This window comes from Sphaeramia orbicularis, chromosome 9 (genome assembly GCF_902148855.1).
Source record: "Sphaeramia orbicularis chromosome 9, fSphaOr1.1, whole genome shotgun sequence".
NCBI lineage: Eukaryota > Metazoa > Chordata > Actinopteri > Kurtiformes > Apogonidae > Sphaeramia > Sphaeramia orbicularis.
Genome location: NC_043965.1, coordinates 57,091,102 through 57,110,689, shown reverse-complemented (window position 1 = coordinate 57,110,689; position 19,588 = coordinate 57,091,102). Strand labels below are relative to the sequence as shown.

The following is a 19,588-nucleotide window of genomic DNA, read 5'->3' as shown; positions in this document are numbered from 1 at the left end:
GGATTTGACTGGACCGCAGTGGACTGGAGGAGACCAGGGTCTGGGGCTTGGACTATATAGTGGATTTGACTGGACCATAGAGGACTGTAATGGACTATATAGTGGACTGTAGTGGACCCACATTCATGTGTGTTTGTGTTTGTTTCTTCTGTGTGACATGATGTTCATCAGCTGTTTGTTTGTGGACGTGGATATTATTGTTTTGCTCAGTTTGTGTGAGTTCACATTAAATGTGAGTTGAAGTCTTGGACCGACCCGGATCTGAGAGTCCACAGAGTCTGGAGCCCACAGTGACAGTGGAAGGGTTAGGGTTCAGTGTTCATGCTCTTACCTGAACAATTCAGCTCCACGAATGACACGAGAGATGATTCAGATCTAAAACAGTTCCTCAGTTCAGATTCATCACAGTCTGGTCTGATAAACCAACCATCTATATCTGAACCAGTCCATCTGCCTCTCAGTGAAACTACAGATCCACAGTCCAGTTCTGCACAGACTCTGTTTCCTAACTTCCTGTACCAGTATAATCCTTCCACTGGTTTCCAGTTTCCATCCTGTCGTTTCATCTCCAGGTCACCATGACAACCACTGGCTCCTCCCACCAACCTGAAGTGGTCCGCCCCTGTAGAAATAAGACAGACCAGTCAGAGTCCAGTCCAGCCCATGTGGACCACATGGACTGGATTCTTGAGCACATGTGGTTTCCATGTGTGAACAGTGTTTTCAGTCCCACTGACAGATTTTGTGTCCAAACGGACTCAGTTCATCCCTCATTCATTCAGTCAGTGAATTGAATGGCTCAGTCTGCTCCTGTTTGTCAGTGTTTCCTTCACTTGTGGATCTTTAAAGCCACACTTGTCCAAATGTCAGGAACAGGAGCTGAGCGTGCTCAGTGGAGCTTCTGTAAACCCATCCTTCCTGAATCCTCTGCATTGGCTCCAGTTTGTTCAGATGAAAACCACCTGAACCAGGATGTTCAGCTTCAGCCCAGTTCACATCCCTCCTTTGTGCATTTCTTACCTGTTGAAGTGCTGTTGTTTTCAGACAGGAGCCCTGCAGGAAAAACACAAAGGACAGCCATGAAAACAGGACAAGACTGGGATTAGAACTCCAACATGTCCACATGAGGAACCAAACAGGAAACTGAGGCTGATCAGGTTGGATCCAAATCTGTCTGAACTGTGTTTGTGCTTTGACTTTGACAAACGGCGTCTAAATACCAAAGCAGCACATGAGACACAGATGAAGGTTCAAATCCAAATCTATGACATGATTGAACAGCAGCAGATGAACCACCACAAGATGAAACTGACACATTTAGGTTGAGCAGGATCAGTCCAACTGGAGGAATCGTTCATGAATCAGCTGAAATAAACCCAGACTGGATGAAACTGATTATTGTTCAGTTTGTGTTTGATGGTTGAATTGTAAAAACACTGAAGCAGAACTGATCTGGACTGATTCAACTCATCCACTGACTGAGCAGAATCAAAGGTGGACCCACTCCAGTATTTGGTTGGACCCCCTTTAGCTTTGGTTACGTCCCACATTCACTGTGTGTTTGTTTCCATGAACTTGTGTACAGTCACCAGGTTCAGGTTCATCCACTGGTGCATTCAGGGTTCACCCACATCTGGGATCCATGAAGAGGGAGTCTGAGTTCTGGGTCCAGGTCTGGACTCTGGGGTCCAGGTCTGGACTCCTGGAACATGCCTGTGTCTTCATGGAAGGACAAACCCACTGATGGAAGAACCTGAACCAACTGGACCCACCTAGACCTGAACCAACTGGACCCACCTAGACCTGAACCAACTGGACCAACCAAGACCTGAACCAACTGGACCCACTTAGACCTGAACCAACTGGACCCACTTAGACCTGAACCAACTGGACCAACCTAGACCTGAACCAACTGGAGCCACCAGACCTGAACCAACTGGACCCACTTAGACCTGAACCAGCTGGACCCAACTAGACCTGAACCAACTGGACCCACTTAGACCCGAACCAACTCGACCGACCTAGACCTGAACCAACTGGAGCCACCCAGACCTAAACCAGCTGGACCCACCTAGACCTAAACCAGCTGGACCTACCTAGACCTGAACCAGCTGGACCCACCTAGACCTGAACCAACTGGACCTACCTAGACCTGAACCAGCTGGACCCACCTAGACCTGAACCAGCTGGACCCACCTAGACCTGAACCAACTGGACCTACCTAGACCTAAACCAGCTGGACCTACCTAGACCTAAACCAGCTGGACCTACCTAGACCTGAACCAGCTGGACCTACCTAGACCTGAACCAGCTGGACCTACCTAAACCTGAACCAGCTGGACCCACCTAGACCTGAACCAGCTGGACCCACCTAGACCTGAACCAACTGGACCTACCTAGACCTGAACCAGCTGGACCCACCTAGACCTGAACCAACTGGACCTACCTAGACCTGAACCAGCTGGACCCACCTAGACCTGAACCAACTGGACCTACCTAGACCTGAACCAGCTGGACCCACCTAGACCTGAACCAACTGGACCCACCTAGACCTGAACCAGCTGGACCCACCTAGACCTGAACCAGCTGGACCCACCTAGACCTGAACCAACTGGACCTACCTAGACCTAAACCAGCTGGACCTACCTAGACCTAAACCAGCTGGACCTACCTAGACCTGAACCAGCTGGACCTACCTAGACCTGAACCAGCTGGACCTACCTAAACCTGAACCAGCTGGACCCACCTAGACCTGAACCAGCTGGACCCACCTAGACCTGAACCAACTGGACCTACCTAGACCTGAACCAGCTGGACCCACCTAGACCTGAACCAACTGGACCTACCTAGACCTGAACCAGCTGGACCCACCTAGACCTGAACCAGCTGGACCCACCTAGACCTGAACCAACTGGACCTACCTAGACCTAAACCAGCTGGACCTACCTAGACCTAAACCAGCTGGACCTACCTAGACCTGAACCAGCTGGACCTACCTAGACCTGAACCAGCTGGACCTACCTAAACCTGAACCAGCTGGACCCACCTAGACCTGAACCAGCTGGACCCACCTAGACCTGAACCAACTGGACCAACCTAGACCTGAACCAGCTGGACCTACCTAGACCTGAACCAGCTGGACCTACCTAGACCTGAACCAGCTGGACCTACCAAGACCTGAACCAGCTGGACCCACGTAGACCTGAACCAACTGGACCCACCTAGACCTGAACCAACTGGACCCACCTAGACCTGAACCAACTGGACCAACCTAGACCTGAACCCACTGGAGCCACCTAGACCTGAACCAGCTGGACCCACCTAGACCTTAACCAGCTGGACAAACCTAGACCTGAACCAGCTGGACCCACCTAGACCTGAACCAACTGGACCCACCCCAGCTCAGAGCAGTGACCCCACAGGACTGGACTGTAGGCCCTATGCATGCTGGGTAATCCCTTCCTGTGCCTCTCTTCTTCACCTGAACAGACGTTCTTGGATCATCTGAACCCACATGTTCAGTTGAACAGGTTCTGTCAGTGGATTGTGGAACAGCAGATGATGGACAGACTGTGGAACCAATCACAGAGCTGGAATCAGCAGCTGCTGTGACAAACAGGAAGTGGATCAGTAAAGGTGCTTCAGACTCTTCATGTACTGGTGTGTGTTGAGAGGAAACACAACATGGATGTGTTTGATCCTGATCCACAAATCCACCACAGACCAGTTCCAGACAGAAGCTGAGGCTGATGAAAGCACCACACACACGTGCACTGGTTTATCCCATGGGATCTATGACACAAGTCAATAATGGAGCCAGTCAGCAGCTCCTCCTTCTAACTCAGCTCTGACACTGTCACTGTTGGAACAGACAGGATTCATCAAACCAACAACATTTGACTGGATTCACAAGGACTCATTTAGCATCAGGAGTCACATGACCATCAGCACACGCTAGGATTTACATCAAACACACACACTTTTCAAACCTGTTCATACAATCCATCTCACAACAGCTCTTCTCCTTTTTTATTCTATATTGTTCTTCAGTTTCGACAGTACTGAAGCAAACGCTGTCACTCATCTAACTCTTTCTGACACTCAGTGGGCGGAACCGCTGTGACATCACATGCAGACCCTCTATAGCAGGGGTGTCCAGTCCTGGTCCTGGAGGGCCGGTATCCTGCATGTTTCAGATGTGTCCCTCTTCCAACACACCTGATTCAAATAATAAGCCTATCATCGAGCTCTGCAGAAGCCTAATAATGACCGTCAGGTGTGCTGGAAGACAGAAACATCTAAAACCTGCAGGATAGCGGCCCTCCAGGACCAGGACTGGACACCCCTGCTCTATAGAAACTCTACTGTCATCCATCAGCGTAGGCCCCGCCCATCAAGTGCACTTAAATTCACAAGCAAAACTTTTGAAGTGTCAATCAAAAGTTTATAACTCACAAACAAAGAGGAGTGATTTAAAAACAAACTGATCTGTTTTTTAGTGACACTTACTGACTTTTACTCTCAGATCTCTGTTTTCATTTCAAATCTGTTCTTTTGAATTGAATAAAGACACAAATGTGTGTCCATATTCAGCTCTGTGTCCGTCATCATTCCACCTACCTTGAATGGACATGCAGAGGAAAACCAGGACATATGGTGTGTGGTCCATGTCCAGTCAGACCGTCTGCTCTTCTCTTAGCTGCTCCAGTTGATTGACAGCTCATCTGGACCCACTGTGTGCTATTAAAGGGGACAGAAGGAGGAAGTGGGTGGTGTGTGGTTACTATAGAGACGGAAGACCACATCCTGTTTCCTGGTCCACATCACAGACTGTCTCTGAACACTGAAAAGGTTGAAAGATCATCACCAACAAAACAGACACTACTGGATTTCCTTCAAAAAGCTGTTTCAAGTGGTTCCACATCACTTTGTTCAGTAGACGTTAATAAACCAGTTTTCATTCAGTTTACTCAATAGATTCAAGTATATTATACAAGTGGGACTTCAGTGACTTCAACTTCAGTGGGTTACTTCCTTTGTATGTATGAAGCCTCCATTAAACTTATGTCATATGGTTCAGTTCAGTGAATGAACTGCACAGACTTTAAAGTCATACAGGCTGATTGAGGAAGAGGAACTCTGCATGGGTCAGTTAGTCTTAATTAAGTTATTTTGTCCAATTAAAAATGAGGTTAAATACAGAAAAAAACTGTTAACACAGGGAAAACCACTACTTTTCTCAAAACAGCACTTGTATTAACCATTGAAAACAGCCTGTGATCCAAACACTGGAAAGCCTGAAAATGCGTCTCATAAACAGGAAACAGTAACTAGAACCAGAACTGAGTAAAACTGGGCAGAAGAGAAAAAAACAAACAAAACCACAAAAAAAGAAATTAAATAAATAAGAACTATTAAATGATGAATATAAGAAAAGAAAGCACGAGCAGAATATCATACACAACAACTGCCCAAATACCACCAGTACCAAATACCACCAGTACCAAATACCACCAGTACCAAATATCACCAGTAACAAATACTACCAGTAACAAATACTACCAGTACCAAATACCACCAGTACCAAATACCACCAGTACCAAATACCACCAGTAACAAATACTACCAGTACCAAATACCACCAGTACCAAATACCACCAGTACCAAATACTACCAGTACCAAATACCACCTGTACCAAATACCACCAGTAACAAATACTACCAGTACCAAATACTACCAGTACCAAATACCACCAGTAACAAATACTACCAGTACCAAATACCACCAGTACCAAATATCACCAGTACCAAATACCACCAGTAACAAATACTACCAGTACCAAATACTACCAGTACCAAATACCACCAGTAACAAATACTACCAGTACCAAATACTACCAGTACCAAATACCACCAGTAACAAATACTACCAGTACCAAATACCACCAGTACCAAATATCACCAGTACCAAATACCACCAGTAACAAATACTACCAGTACCAAATACTACCAGTACCAAATACCACCAGTAACAAATACCACCAGTACCAAATACCACCAGTACCAAATACCACCAGTACCAAATACCACCAGTACCAAATACCACCAGTAACAAATACTACCAGTACCAAATACCACCAGTACCAAATACCACCAGTAACAAATACCACCAGTAACAAATACCACCAGTACCAAATACTACCAGTACCAAATACCACCAGTACCAAATATCACCAGTACCAAATACCACCAGTAACAAATACCACCAGTAACAAATACCACCAGTAACAAATACCACCAGTACCAAATACTACCAGTACCAAATACCACCAGTACCAAATACCACCAGTACCAAATACCACCAGTACCAAATACCACCAGTAACAAATACCACCAGTACCAAATACTACCAGTACCAAATACCACCAGTACCAAATACCACCAGTAACAAATACCACCAGTAACAAATACCACCAGTAACAAATACCACCAGTACCAAATACCACCAGTACCAAATACTACCAGTACCAAATACCACCAGTACCAAATACTACCAGTACCAAATACCACCAGTACCAAATATCACCAGTACCAAATACCACCAGTAACAAATACCACCAGTACCAAATCCACACATCAGCTGTTTTGTTTGCGTACAAGTACCACCCCGACGAAACGCACGCGCATGCACCCAACCACCCACCCACCAGAAAAACGCACACAAGTGCACCCCCCCATTACACACCGCCACATCAACAGATGAATTCCACAGGAAACACTGACTGTATCCAATGGTTCAATAAATCAAGCGTTAAGGAATATGACATGCTTTTATCATGAAGTGTATAAACAATATTTAGCTTTTACTCTTATAGACCGCATTGGAAAAAAAAAAAATCAGATTCTCAGGAAAATCGCCACTTATCAATTAATCCTTAATTGATCGATAACAGCAACCAACTAACGATTAATGAATTAATCGGTAATCTGCATCCCTAGACTGGTTCCATTGTGGTTTCATCTCATAAGGTCTTCCTGGTGTCCATTTGGACTCTGGTCATGTGACCATCAAATACATTTGACACAGAACATTGAGTTTTGAAACCACACGTTTTTGACTCATCTTTTTTCTGATTTGTCTGTTTTTATGATGCATTTACTGACATTCTATCCATTTTAAATGACTGAATAACACCACACAATGACTGAGGACACAGGCATCAAATCAACTGCATTGGAAGTTTGTGGCATTTCCCAGAATCCTCAGCTTCTGTGGGCTGTTCTGGGTGAGGGGTTCTTTGTGGTGGTTGTTATCTTAGGTTAAGTGGTTTGGAAACTGTATCTAAATATCTATATTATAAATCTATGTTATAAAAGGGAAGTGGAGTGTGTGTGTGTGTGTGTGTGTGTGTGTGTGTCACACTACCTCCATACACAGCTGACTGCTGCAGGTTGTCATACTTCTGGATTTAGGGTCAATGAACAGACGAGTGAAAACAGTCAGTTGATAGGACCAATAGTTTGGGAGACATTAGTAATTTTCAATGAAGCTAAGAGGACCATATCATCTGCAAATAGCAGAGCTCCAGCTCTGGGGCGGTTCACAGCCCAGTGTGTGAAGCTGCTGGGATGAAGATCAGAACCTTCAAGTCTGAGGACATGGTCCTCAGACGGAAAAGGGTGGGGTGTCCACTCCAGGTCGGAGGGTGGAGGGTGGGGGGGTCCTGCCTCAGGTGGAGGAGGTCAAGTACTTCAGGATCCTGTTCACGTGTGAGGGTACGATGAAGCAGGAGGTCGATGGGCGGATCTGGGCAGAGTCTGCAGTGATGCGGACACTAACCCGGTCCGTTGTGGTGAAGAGGGAGCTGAGCCCAAAGGAGAAGGTTTTGATGCATCGGTCGATCTCTGTTCTGACCCTCACCTATGGTCATGAGCTCTGGGTGAGGACCCAAAGAACCAGGACACGAGTACAAGCAAGGAAATGAGTTTCCTGTGCAGGGTGGGCGGCGTCAGCCTCAGAGATAGGGGGAGGAGCTCAGATATCTGGGAGGGACTCAGAGCAGAGCCGCTGCTCCTCCACGTCCAGAGGAACCAGTGGAGGAGGTTCATGTAGTGCAGATGCCTCCTGGTCTCCTTCCTGGGGAGGGGTTAGGGGCGTGTCCTTCTGGGAGGACCCATGTGGGCCAACCCAGGACGCACTGGAGGGATTCTATCAAGAAAGAAGAAGGTGGCAAAGACCCTCACAAGAAAGTATCAACAATACAAACAGTAACAACCATGGTTATAATTATAATGGAAACAATAACTAGAACCAGAACTGAATAAAACTGGGAAGAAGAGAGAGGAAAAAAACAAAACAAAACTACAATAAAATAAAATTAAATATATAAGACCTGTGCAATTAATCGAAATTCAATTACGATTTCGATTATTACACTCAACGATTACAAAAATTACGTAATCGAGAAAAAACAATTATTAATTTGGAGTTATTTTAATTCACGTGCACGCAAGCTCCCATGAGCTGCTCAGCCCCGCCCCCCTCTAAGCTACTGCTGCCTGCTAGCCGGCAGGTCCACCCAAAGAGGAAAGTTGGACCTAGCGGTCTGGAAAAACTGCAGGAGAATCACAGCAGAAGTGCTTGGTAAACAAAAAAGGCAAGTCCAATTCAATTGTATGGAATCACTTTGGGTTTGGTGAAGAAGACAAAGAGCAAAAACACATCACGTGCAAAAAGTGTTTGGTAGTTGTGTCCGCACCGACCGCTAACACAACAAACCTTTTTAACCATCTAAAGTTTAACCACCGCCACCGTTATCATAATCTTATGAAAAACTAAAACACATAAAAACAACTCCGTCTACAACTTCGTCCGCAATGCAATCTTCAGTCTCCGAATCCCTTTACGTTGCAACTCCCATATTAACCTAACCAGTATAACCCTAACGTGCATATCCTTTAGATGGCTGTTGTATACAGAAGGCCTGAACTGAAACCTCACGGCACACCACTGAATTTACTGTTTCATACTACATTGAACATACTTGAATTTATAATTTGCACTTTACGTGAGGTTGTTTTTTTTTTTTTATTGCTACAGTTCTATGGCAAGTCTATAGCAGTTTAATTCCAGTGCACTATTTGTTTACAAAAGGAAACATACTTGAATTTACAGTATATTTATATACATTCAAAGATTCTTTTGTTTCGTACAAAAGTGAACATTGTTTGTTTTAGTGGTTAAAAGCTTTATTTATGTTTAGAGAGTGCATTTTACATTGTTTTGCAAGAAAAAAATAAACAAGTTTAAGGTTAACAAATAATCATTTTTAATAATCGTGATTATTGCTAAAATAATCGTGATTATTTTTTTATTCTATAATCGAGCAGCCCTAATAAGACCTATTAAATGAATATAAGAAAAGAAAGCATGAATAGAATATCATACACCACATTCGCCCAAATACCACGAGTAACAAATCCACACATCAGCTGTTCACATGAATCTGCTGACAGAGTGACTGCATCAGAGGAAAGAAAGAGAACAAGAAAGAGACTGAAAAACACAGACATGGAAGCACGGCAGCCAGGCCGGCCCAGACGGCCCTCTGCTGTGGGCCAGTGCGCACCCCAATGCCATGGCCAAACGCCCCGGGAGCCCAGAGGCCCACCCCCCCTATCCCTGCCCCCTGTCCCACCAAGCCCAACCCCCAAACCCCACACACCCTCCATTTCCCCACTCACCCACACAAGCATATGCACACACACTCACTGACACCCAGACACACACACCACCCATCCCACATGTTCGACCATTCACACATACACTCACACACAACTCCACCCATGCCCATAGAGGGAATGCAGATACGTCACTTTCCCCCAGGCCACGCCCCTCTCAGTCAGACTGAGCGGCAAAAACAAACCGGCTCAACATGGCGGAGTATAGCAGTAACTACAGCGAGACCAGGAAAACTGTGGAATATCAGATGAAATTAAAGCCAACTGGACTGGACATGGATCCATCCAAGCTACCAAACAACCAGTGTTCTACCAACACTGATCTGGGACAGAAATCACCTATCCTGACATTTACATGAACCTGAGTTCAACGGCGGGAAAATCCCCAATGCAAAGGCTGAAAGCATCCAACAGACCCAGAGTTGTGTCCATCCTGGTCCTGGTTCATTAGAGGATTCCAGCTGGTGAGTGCTTTCATTCAACATACTATTGTTTTGGAGGTTTTGTGTCAGTGCAGACGGAGTTTGTTGGCGGTGATTTGGGCGGTAAAGGCCCAGCAGTAGTGCTCACAGTTCACTACTGATTTACTGGAGTTGAACCCTTAGTACTGACCCAAGTGAGTGGATGATCTACTGGTACTGTGGAGATTTAAGGAGAGTTCCCATCAAATACTGGATCCAACACAGATCCAACAGCTGTGTGCTACAGTAGCCCCTGATCTGGAAAACTAGGTTAGCCTCAGTTTAAGCTAGTTTACAAATCATGTAGAGCACAAGGTTCACAATCACACAACTGAAGACACAAACGATTCAGTTCTGAAATCTAGAACTAAATGACAGATGCTAACATGAAGAGCTTTACTAAGAAGGAACGTTAGCCAAAACCAGATGGAATTTAAGGGGTGATTTTACACAAGAACACAGCATAAATTAACATTACCTGACATGAAATGTCAACCACAAATCCAGGTTTCGTTGCCTGGATTCCAGTTCTTTCTCTGAATTGCAGCTTCTTCTGTGTTTGGCTTTAGGTCTCCACTAAAACGATAGCTCCCAGTGATTTTTAAACCTATTTGTGCGATCAATGACGCAACAGCTCTGCCCCATTTTTTAGATTGTTCTAAAGTTTTTGCAGTATTCAAGACAAAGCCGCTACTCACCTCCCTCTTTCTGCCACTCAGTGGATGGAACCACGGTGACTTCCACTAGCAGTGATGTCACGTGCAGACCCTCTATACACCCACCTACCCACATGCATGCCCACACGCACACACCTATATGCACACACATACCCACACCCATCCACAGCCCCTCCCACCCACCTACACATACACCTGCGTGCACCAAACACGCATATCCGGAGCACCCCCCTCCCCAAGGCAGCACCGCCACAAGTCCCCCAAAATGCACAGCACCCGAGCGCAGCCCCAGTGCCAACCGGAGCCCAGAGCGGCAACACCAGCCGCCAGGAAACCCACCGCAGCCCACCACCCCACCAGCAACCGCCACGCCCCCAATGCCCGCACACACACCTCGTTCCCAGTCCCAACACATCCTGCGGCAGGCAAGAGGGTCCCCCCCCCCCAATCCCCATGTGCACATGTCATTCATCAGAGGGCGCCCCCCCAGCAATGCAGCCAGCTGGCTAGCTGAGTCCCAAGCCAATGGACCAACCCCCCCCCCCCCCCAAGATAGCATTCAGGAAACAGGGGTGTGGGAAGAGCCACCCCCCACCACCACCTATCAGTGTTGTGAAGTGTGAGGTGTGTATGCAAGCGGTTAAAACTGAGGAGCAGAAACTGCGCACCGCTGGGGGCGAAGCCACACGGGCAGCCCTACCCACCCGCACAGCACCGGCCACCAGGCGCCACACAGCCCGCCCTCCAAAACTGAATGTGTGGTGTTAGTGTTTCTGTGTGTTGTGTTGTGAGTGGGTGTAGTTAAAATTGAGGCGTTAGCCACCCCAGGGTACCACAGAGGGGGGCCGTTTTAGTTTTAATGTGTAAAGTTTATAAGGAACCTGGTGCTTTAGAACAGTGTTTCCCAACCTTTTTTGAGCCACGGCAGGTATTTTCTTTAGAAAAATCACAAGGCACACCACCAAACAAAAATGTCGCAAAAAGTGTATTTACTGAAATATTATACACATCTTGTCTCAGTGTACTTACTGGGTGTGAAACCTGGACCTGTTTAGTTGAACACAAAGCTCATATTCTTGCAGGAATTGAAGAAAGACACAAAAATATTCCTCAACAGCTCTGAGTCTCTCTCTTTTTTCGGGGGGGGCAGGGCACATCGGGGCACACTGTCACAGAGTGTTTGGAACACGAAAGCTGAGAGCGGTTCGTCAGCGACCCCTCAGACGAACCCCCGGATTGAAGTCCCATGTTTAATAGTATGGGAGGCATATCCCCCCTGCCCCAACCTGATACCTGGGGTTTGTGGGTTACTCGCTAATCTGTGCGTCACTAGTGAGGGGGGGGCTTTATCAGCAGATCGCACCGCATCGGGGCTGGTTCACTTTCACTTTTATTTTTATTTTTGCAAAGGTAAACAGGAGACTGTTGTGGTTGAGTGGATCATTAGTGCGTACAGTCGTATGGATCTATATCACGCTGTTCTTCCAGTACCAGTCAGGTCAAATTGGATAATCTTCCACGGCACACCTGATGATTTTTTACAGCACACTGGTTGGGAAACACTGCTTTAGAAGATGTTTTGTCTAAAGTTTGGTGTAGATTCCCCTAACATTTTGTGGAATGATGGGATATCTTAGAGCTGTTTGTTATTATTATTGTTGTTATTATTATTCTATTTTGTGATTTTGAATACAGTGTTACAGTTGGTAAATAAGAAAGAGTCAAAAATTTGAATCGGGAATCAGTTTCATCTTGAAAATCAATATCTTTGAAAAAACAATGCAATTTTCTCAGTTTTTTGCTCAAAATTCATTTTTTTCCTGAAAATGACCAATATTCAAATGTTTATATCTCACGAGCAAATGAAGATAGAATAAAATCATTTTTTGTGTTTAAAAGTTGAAGTTCTGTTCTTTCTTTTGATGTATTCAGTGTTCACATACTCCTAACACAACATTTTCAGTCAGCCTCCAAAGATTAGTGAAAATGACCAAACAGGCTGGAACTGGCTACCAACTCACTGTAAAATGGTCTGGAGGGAAAGAGTCAAGCACACCTAACAATTCACTAGAAAACACAGTAAAAAAAATAAAATACATTCACATTTCAGTTATTTGTCTGAGAAAATGTGTTTTACATGAAAAACAGGAGTATCTATTCAGTCTGAGGAACAGTTCACTCACCAGTTCACACCAGGGATAAAGCAGAGAAACAAAATGGTGGTGTTTCAAAAATTGGCGGCGCTTCACAAAATGGCGGCGCTTCAAAGTCTTGGATTTCTTCAGCTAATAAAAGTACAGGAAGAGGAGGAAAATAATGAATTTGTGAACCTTTGTCTTCATTTCGGAGCATAAATGAATCCAATCATATTTAGAGTGAAACATGTTGGAGTTAACACTGAGCAGATTTCTGAATTTACCTTCCCGCTGGGCTTGGGCTTCAGGATGGAGGAAAATCCAGCAAAAGTTTTCTGAAGAAGAAGTAGTGTCACTGCCGACGGTGGTTTTCCAGGTGGAGCTGACTGGTAGACTTCACCTTCTGGACTGTTCTCTCCTTTATTTCTCGCTCTTTTCTCCGTGTCGGTCCGTACTGTTAAGTTTAAGAGCTCCCGGCGGAAGGAAGAGGAAGTGACGATACCGGAAGGTTCCAGAGAAAAGGGGCGGGGCAATGCGCCGATTTACAACAGCTCATAGGTCAGGAACTGTTTGTCAATCATTTTTCCAGGAAGTTAACTCTTTGGCTCCTGAACCAAATCCGTTTAAAACTAATAGGAAAAGATAAGCATCAGAAACAGAACTGAACCCTTTCATGCATACTGGTCACTCCAGTGGACAGCTGTTCTACAGCTGTTCTCTTGTATAGTCATGGGTTTTGTTGTTTTAGTTGCATATCAGCTGGCCCACCGTTAAGGGGGAGGTAAAAAAAAAAAAATCTAATAAAACTAAATTGTTAGTGTAAAACTAATTGTTATTAGACTGTAATTAATGGTTTTCTTAAACAAAATGATTTTTTTAATATTATCTCCATGATCGTAGTAATAACTAATATTAGAATATGATAAAATGTGGGAAAACATCAGATTAGCTGCATTATTTTTTTTTTTTCATAGTTTTCACACAGTTTATCATTTACTGTTATTGCGTTTTTAAACACATGTTTCTTTGCTTCAAAAATTAAACCTGTGGTGTCTAGCTGAGTGGACATTTTTGTAACTCTATAAAAAAATAGGTTCATTGAGAAAATTGCAATCACATTGTTTTTTTCATGCCTAAAGACGAATAAAAACACTCAAAAATCTGGACTAAGGTTCTCATAATTCATACATCAAAGGGTTAATGATAATTTAGTGCATAAGTTCTTATCATATTATATGATATGGGTTACATTAACTTTGGGTAAAACCATCATTTTGACGGTTGTAACTCTCCCCATCAGTGATATAAGCGCCTCCACAGCAGAAGATCATCCTCTGTTATTTTCAAGAGTTGAACATGGTTCAACTTTATTTGTTCTGACAACCTGGGTGAAATGTTTATACCTAGATATCTGTTATTTCCTGAATGTACTGAAATATTAGGTACACCTCAAAAGTGACAGTTAATAGGCAGGGCTGTGGTCTTAGTCCAGTTAATGGAGTAATCCGATGTTGATGAGTAGTTATGTATAAGTGTGATTGTCTGGTAGAGAGATGCTTGTGAGTTCTGGAGAAAAAGTACTACATCATCAGCATAAAGACTTGTTTTGTGTTCTATATTCCTGGTACGGATTCCTTTTATTTCTTCCTGTTGTCTAATGGCAGCTGCTAAAGGTTCAATAAAGATGGCAAAAAGTGAGGGGGAAAGTGGGCAGCCCTGTGGGGTGCCTCTGTGCAGACTGAAGCTTGGAGAAGTTTGGTCATTGGTCCTCACACATGCATGAGGGTTCTTCTACAATATACTAATCCAGTCAATGAAAGATGGTCCAAATCCAAACTTATTTAATGTTGTAAATTGAAATTTCCAGTTTACCTGGTCGAATGCTTTTTCTGCATCTAGAGAAATAATTCTGGTTTCAGATTGGGTATGGTAGAATAATCTATGAGGTTAATTAATCTGTGTGTGTTAGTTGAAGAGTTCCTACCTTTAATAAAACCTGTTTGATCTGGATGAATTATTAAAGCAGTTATTTTCTCTATTCTTCTGGCCAGAGCTTTACTGATTATTTTTACATCTACATTGATTAGTGAGATTGGGCGGTAACTGGATGGGAATGTGGGCTCTGTTCCTGGTTTTAATAACACAGTAATGTTAGCTATGTTCATATTTGTGGGTATTTTGTTTTTCTCCTTTCTTTCTTTTTTTTTTTTAATCATCTTTTCCCTGTGACCCTAGTGAGGATAAAGTAGGTTCAGAAAATGAATGAATAATTATCTTTTTATTGGAAAGGCAAATGTCCTTTACATACATTAATTACAGCCTTAATCATTAATTTTATATGTATATATATATATATATATATATATATATATATATATGTATATATTTATATTTATATATATATATATATATATATATTTGGGATGTAACGGTTTATGAAAAAAACCCGAACCGTTTGGTTCACTTGACTCAGTTCGGTTTGCGTGTGGCATTCAGTTTGTATGTTTATCTTTTTTCTTTGTTTTACTATTCAGTTTCTAGTGTGTATATAGTTGTGATCATACGCATGCACAGTGCATGGCAGTAGTGGACTGTAGACATGGTGAGTGGAGTAGACAGAGATAGAGGAAGCACCTGTTAGCTGTTAGCTCTGATGACGGCCGTAACAAAGTGGTGGACAAAAGTGTGACAGTGTGCAAGCACTGCACAACACGTGTACTTTATGCAAACGGAACACATCAAACATGTCGGCTCACTTGAGAAGACATCACCCTAGTGAGTCAGTTGACAGTGTAAGGAGGACAGAGTCAGGTAAAGTACAACTTTCACTTCACACAGCTTACAGACAGCCTTACAGTGATGGCTCAGACAGGGCAAAAACTCTAACCAAAGCACTGGGGGGTTTCACTGCTAAACATATGCAGCCTTATACTGGGGTGGAGGGTGCAGGATTTCAGCATATGATCAAAGCACTGGAGCCACGATATAATATCCCCACCCACAAACACTTCAGTGACACGGTAATTCCCACACTTTATGAAGAGACGAGTAGAACAATCGTAAACGAGTTGTGTACCACAGCCTGTGTAGCTCTTACTGCTGACGGACGGACCTGCAGGGCCACGGAAAGTGTCCTAACGACTGTCCACTATGTGAGTTCAGAGTGGGAAATGAAAAGCTCCATGTTGCAGACCCCTCCCCTTTATGACAGCCATAGAAGTGAGTCTGTCTGAAGCACTGACTGAGGCTGTGACAGAATGGAAGTTAGAGAGGGACGGCAGCACAACACCTGTTACTACAGACAATGCAAAAAATAGAGTGAACAAGAGCCATTTTACATTTTATTTTTTAAAATTTTAAGATATTTTTGTAAGAACCACAACAGGTCAGTGTTGCTTAGGATTTATATATGTAGTAGTTTATGTAAGTTCAAAATGGCTCCACTCTAATGACTAATTTAGTCTGGAATTTGTTAAAAATAACTGTTTTTGCCAATAGAGGAAATGCATGTTGAAACTAGCTATGTCTCACCAGCTTTAATGATGTATGAAATGGCAATGTGCCTCATTCTGTTAGGTTTTACATGACAATGCATGACATAATTCACAAAAAAAAACTGTTAATGGTGGATTATTGGGATATATGGTATTCAATGTACACCGAACTGAACCGAAAACTGTGACCACAAAACCATTATTTGAACTGAACCATGGATTTTGTGGACCGTTCCATCCCTTATATACACACACACACACATATATATATATATATATATATATATATATATATATATATATATATATATATATATATATATATATATATATATATATGTATATACATGTGTTAGGGTAGAGACTGCGATCTGGTAGGATCGGCGATTCTACCAGTAGAGACTCCGATCGTAGTCTCTACTGGTAGAAACTCCGATCCTGCCAGTAGAAGGGTTAGGGTTAGAGTTAGGGTTCGGATCGGAGTTTCTACTGGTAGAGACTACGATCGGAGTCTCTACTGGTAGAATCACCAATCCTACCAGATCGCAGTCTCTACCCTGACATATATGTATATACATATATATATATATATATATATATATATATATATATATATATATATATATGTATATATATAGTGGCATGTTTGCCACAGTGCATTATGGGTAGTGGGTAGTTTGTTGTAAATGTGTTATTTTTATGTGCAAGAATTAAGCAGGGTTATTGTGTTCGTACTAGCTTTGAGTTAGTTTGTTTATGGAAATGTTTATTGGCCTTTTTGTGTATTTTTTTTTGTATTTTTGTAATTTCTAAAGTTGCACCTTGAGTGAGAGCCATACGCAGAGCAATAGCTATCCTGTTGTGATCGTAAAATATGCTTCTTCCTGCTTGTCAAATTAAAAGCACAACTTGTGCTCAAACTTGACACAGAGTTAACTTCCTGCCAAGCTTCCACCTGCGCTGCAACTAAATTTATTTATTTATTTATTTATGAAAAATAGGATGAATACAGAAAGTTTCAATGCTTACATCCATATTGCCCTTCTAGAATTTTTCCTTTTGGACCATTAATTTCTGGTGAAACATTTACACAACAGAACAGAAAAGGGGAGCACACCAACTCACACAATCTCAGTTTCACATAAAAGCAAATAGATTCACATAAAGCATACATCACAAATACAATCAAATGAAATCAGATCTGGTTGGTTTTACGTACTCTGTCCATTTGGACCAGATATTATAACATTTTTCTTTTTCAACTTTGAGGGAAAAGGATATCTTATCAAAGCAAATGTGTGCCATCAGAGATTGAAAGGTTGTATTTTGCAATAATTTAGGCTGAAAGGTTGTATTTTGCAATAATTTTTTTTGAATGGTTGTATTTCATAATTTGAATTTTTTATATGGTTGAATTTTTTTTTTTTTGAATTGTTGAATTTTTACAGATACATAGATTTTTGTATTCTGAATTCAATTATTTAAAAAAAAAATTAATTCAGTATTCTCAAATACAATGTGTTTCAAATTCAAACTAAAAAAATTCAACCTAAAAAAATTCGATATAACTTCTTGACCAGGCAAAACCAATGGAGTACCGAGCCACTGGATCAAACGTTCATCCAATCATGCGTCCAGCTGGACATCATGTGATGCTCAGATGGCAGCGCCATAGACACATATACTTTTTTTTTTTTTTTTTATTTAGAACAGCACAGTTTAATAGATAGATAGATAGATAGATAGATAGATAGATAGATAGATAGATAGATAGATAGATAGATAGATAGATAGATAGATAGATAGATAGATAGATGATCGATCGATTTTTATTTTGTTTTTTCATATCCAGCCACAGACATATACAGGCAGTGCTGCTGCCCATTAGAGTGACGTGCCTACAGGGCGCCCATCGTAGCACAGTGCAGCTAAGCTAGCACAGTGCCACTCACTGCTACTGTGCGTTAAGTCTACAGAGGACAGAGGTGTTCGTTTGCACTATTAAAGTGATCATAAATGGCTGAGCTGTTAACATATATTTACACAGGTTGTGTGTTACAAACGTCAGACATGGAGGACAGATAAAGACATAAATAGAAAAAAAGGAACTCAGAAAACGTCAAGGTGTGTTCAGGTCTTTATTTTAAAGAATTCCTTTAAGGGTATATATTGCATTTGATTATTATCATAAAAATACTGTTATCACTATCATAAATAATGCTATTAGAATTTGACTATTATAACAACCAAAATCCTAATTAATATTGCTGTTATCACTGCCATATTATCATTATTATTATAACTCTGAAATATTTGAAATAAGTGCAAGAACATAAAGAATCCCCCTAGAAAGTATTTACAAATGTACAAGAATATTTCCCAGAGCTGCCGTTCATTAATCAGGCCTGTGGAAGATAAAACCCCTGAAAACAGAGAACTGTTTTTCACAGCTTTGATTGATTATTTATTTCAAATATCAACATTTAAAACCAGTACAAGAAAAATCAATATTAACCTCCATCCTACCAACATATTTCATCTCCTAATCCTACCAACCAGGGTCCATGTGGACCCCACTGTGATATATGGTGATATCACATCTTAGTAACAGACAGGAAACATCATTTCATTTTGGAATGTTTTTATTACGTATGAAAACAGTTTGCATCATAAAACACTGTTACAGTCACTAATTGTGTAAGAATGAGGGTGATACAAATTAAAAATACAAATTCCTCCTCACAGCTGTCCTCTGCCTCTAAAGTCCACCTGAAGGGCTTGTGCAGCAGTGGACCTAGCTCTTCTATTTCTATTCACCATCACTGACTGAAACAATAAAATTATATTTTAGATGCTCATTATGGACTAAGAAAAAGCACCATTCAACTGGGGTCCATTTGGACCCCGATCACAAGTTGAATACAGTACCCACTACGTCCGATTGTTTTTGGAACTAATAGAAGCAACTGAACGTGGACATACAGACAAACTCCAGCACAAAGGGATGATTCAATGAATGACACAGCAGAGACAGAACAATCATGTCCTGGGGTCCAGTTGGACCCAGCTGGTAGGATGAA

The 19,588-nt window shown here is 42.4% G+C and overlaps 1 protein-coding gene and 1 long non-coding RNA gene across 2 annotated transcripts in view; one reads left to right on the top strand and one right to left on the bottom strand.

Annotated features, from left to right (window-relative positions):
* Positions 1–19,588, top strand: part of LOC115426260 (NACHT, LRR and PYD domains-containing protein 14-like) — a 307,234-nt gene that overhangs the window by 206,178 nt on the left and 81,468 nt on the right. The window lies entirely within an intron of this gene.
* Positions 595–13,358, bottom strand: LOC115425252 (uncharacterized). Its single transcript, XR_003936217.1, has 4 exons — positions 13,299–13,358; positions 4,621–4,740; positions 1,021–1,053; positions 595–622 (listed from the first exon to the last, which is right to left on the bottom strand). It is a non-coding gene; the product is annotated as an uncharacterized LOC115425252 (long non-coding RNA).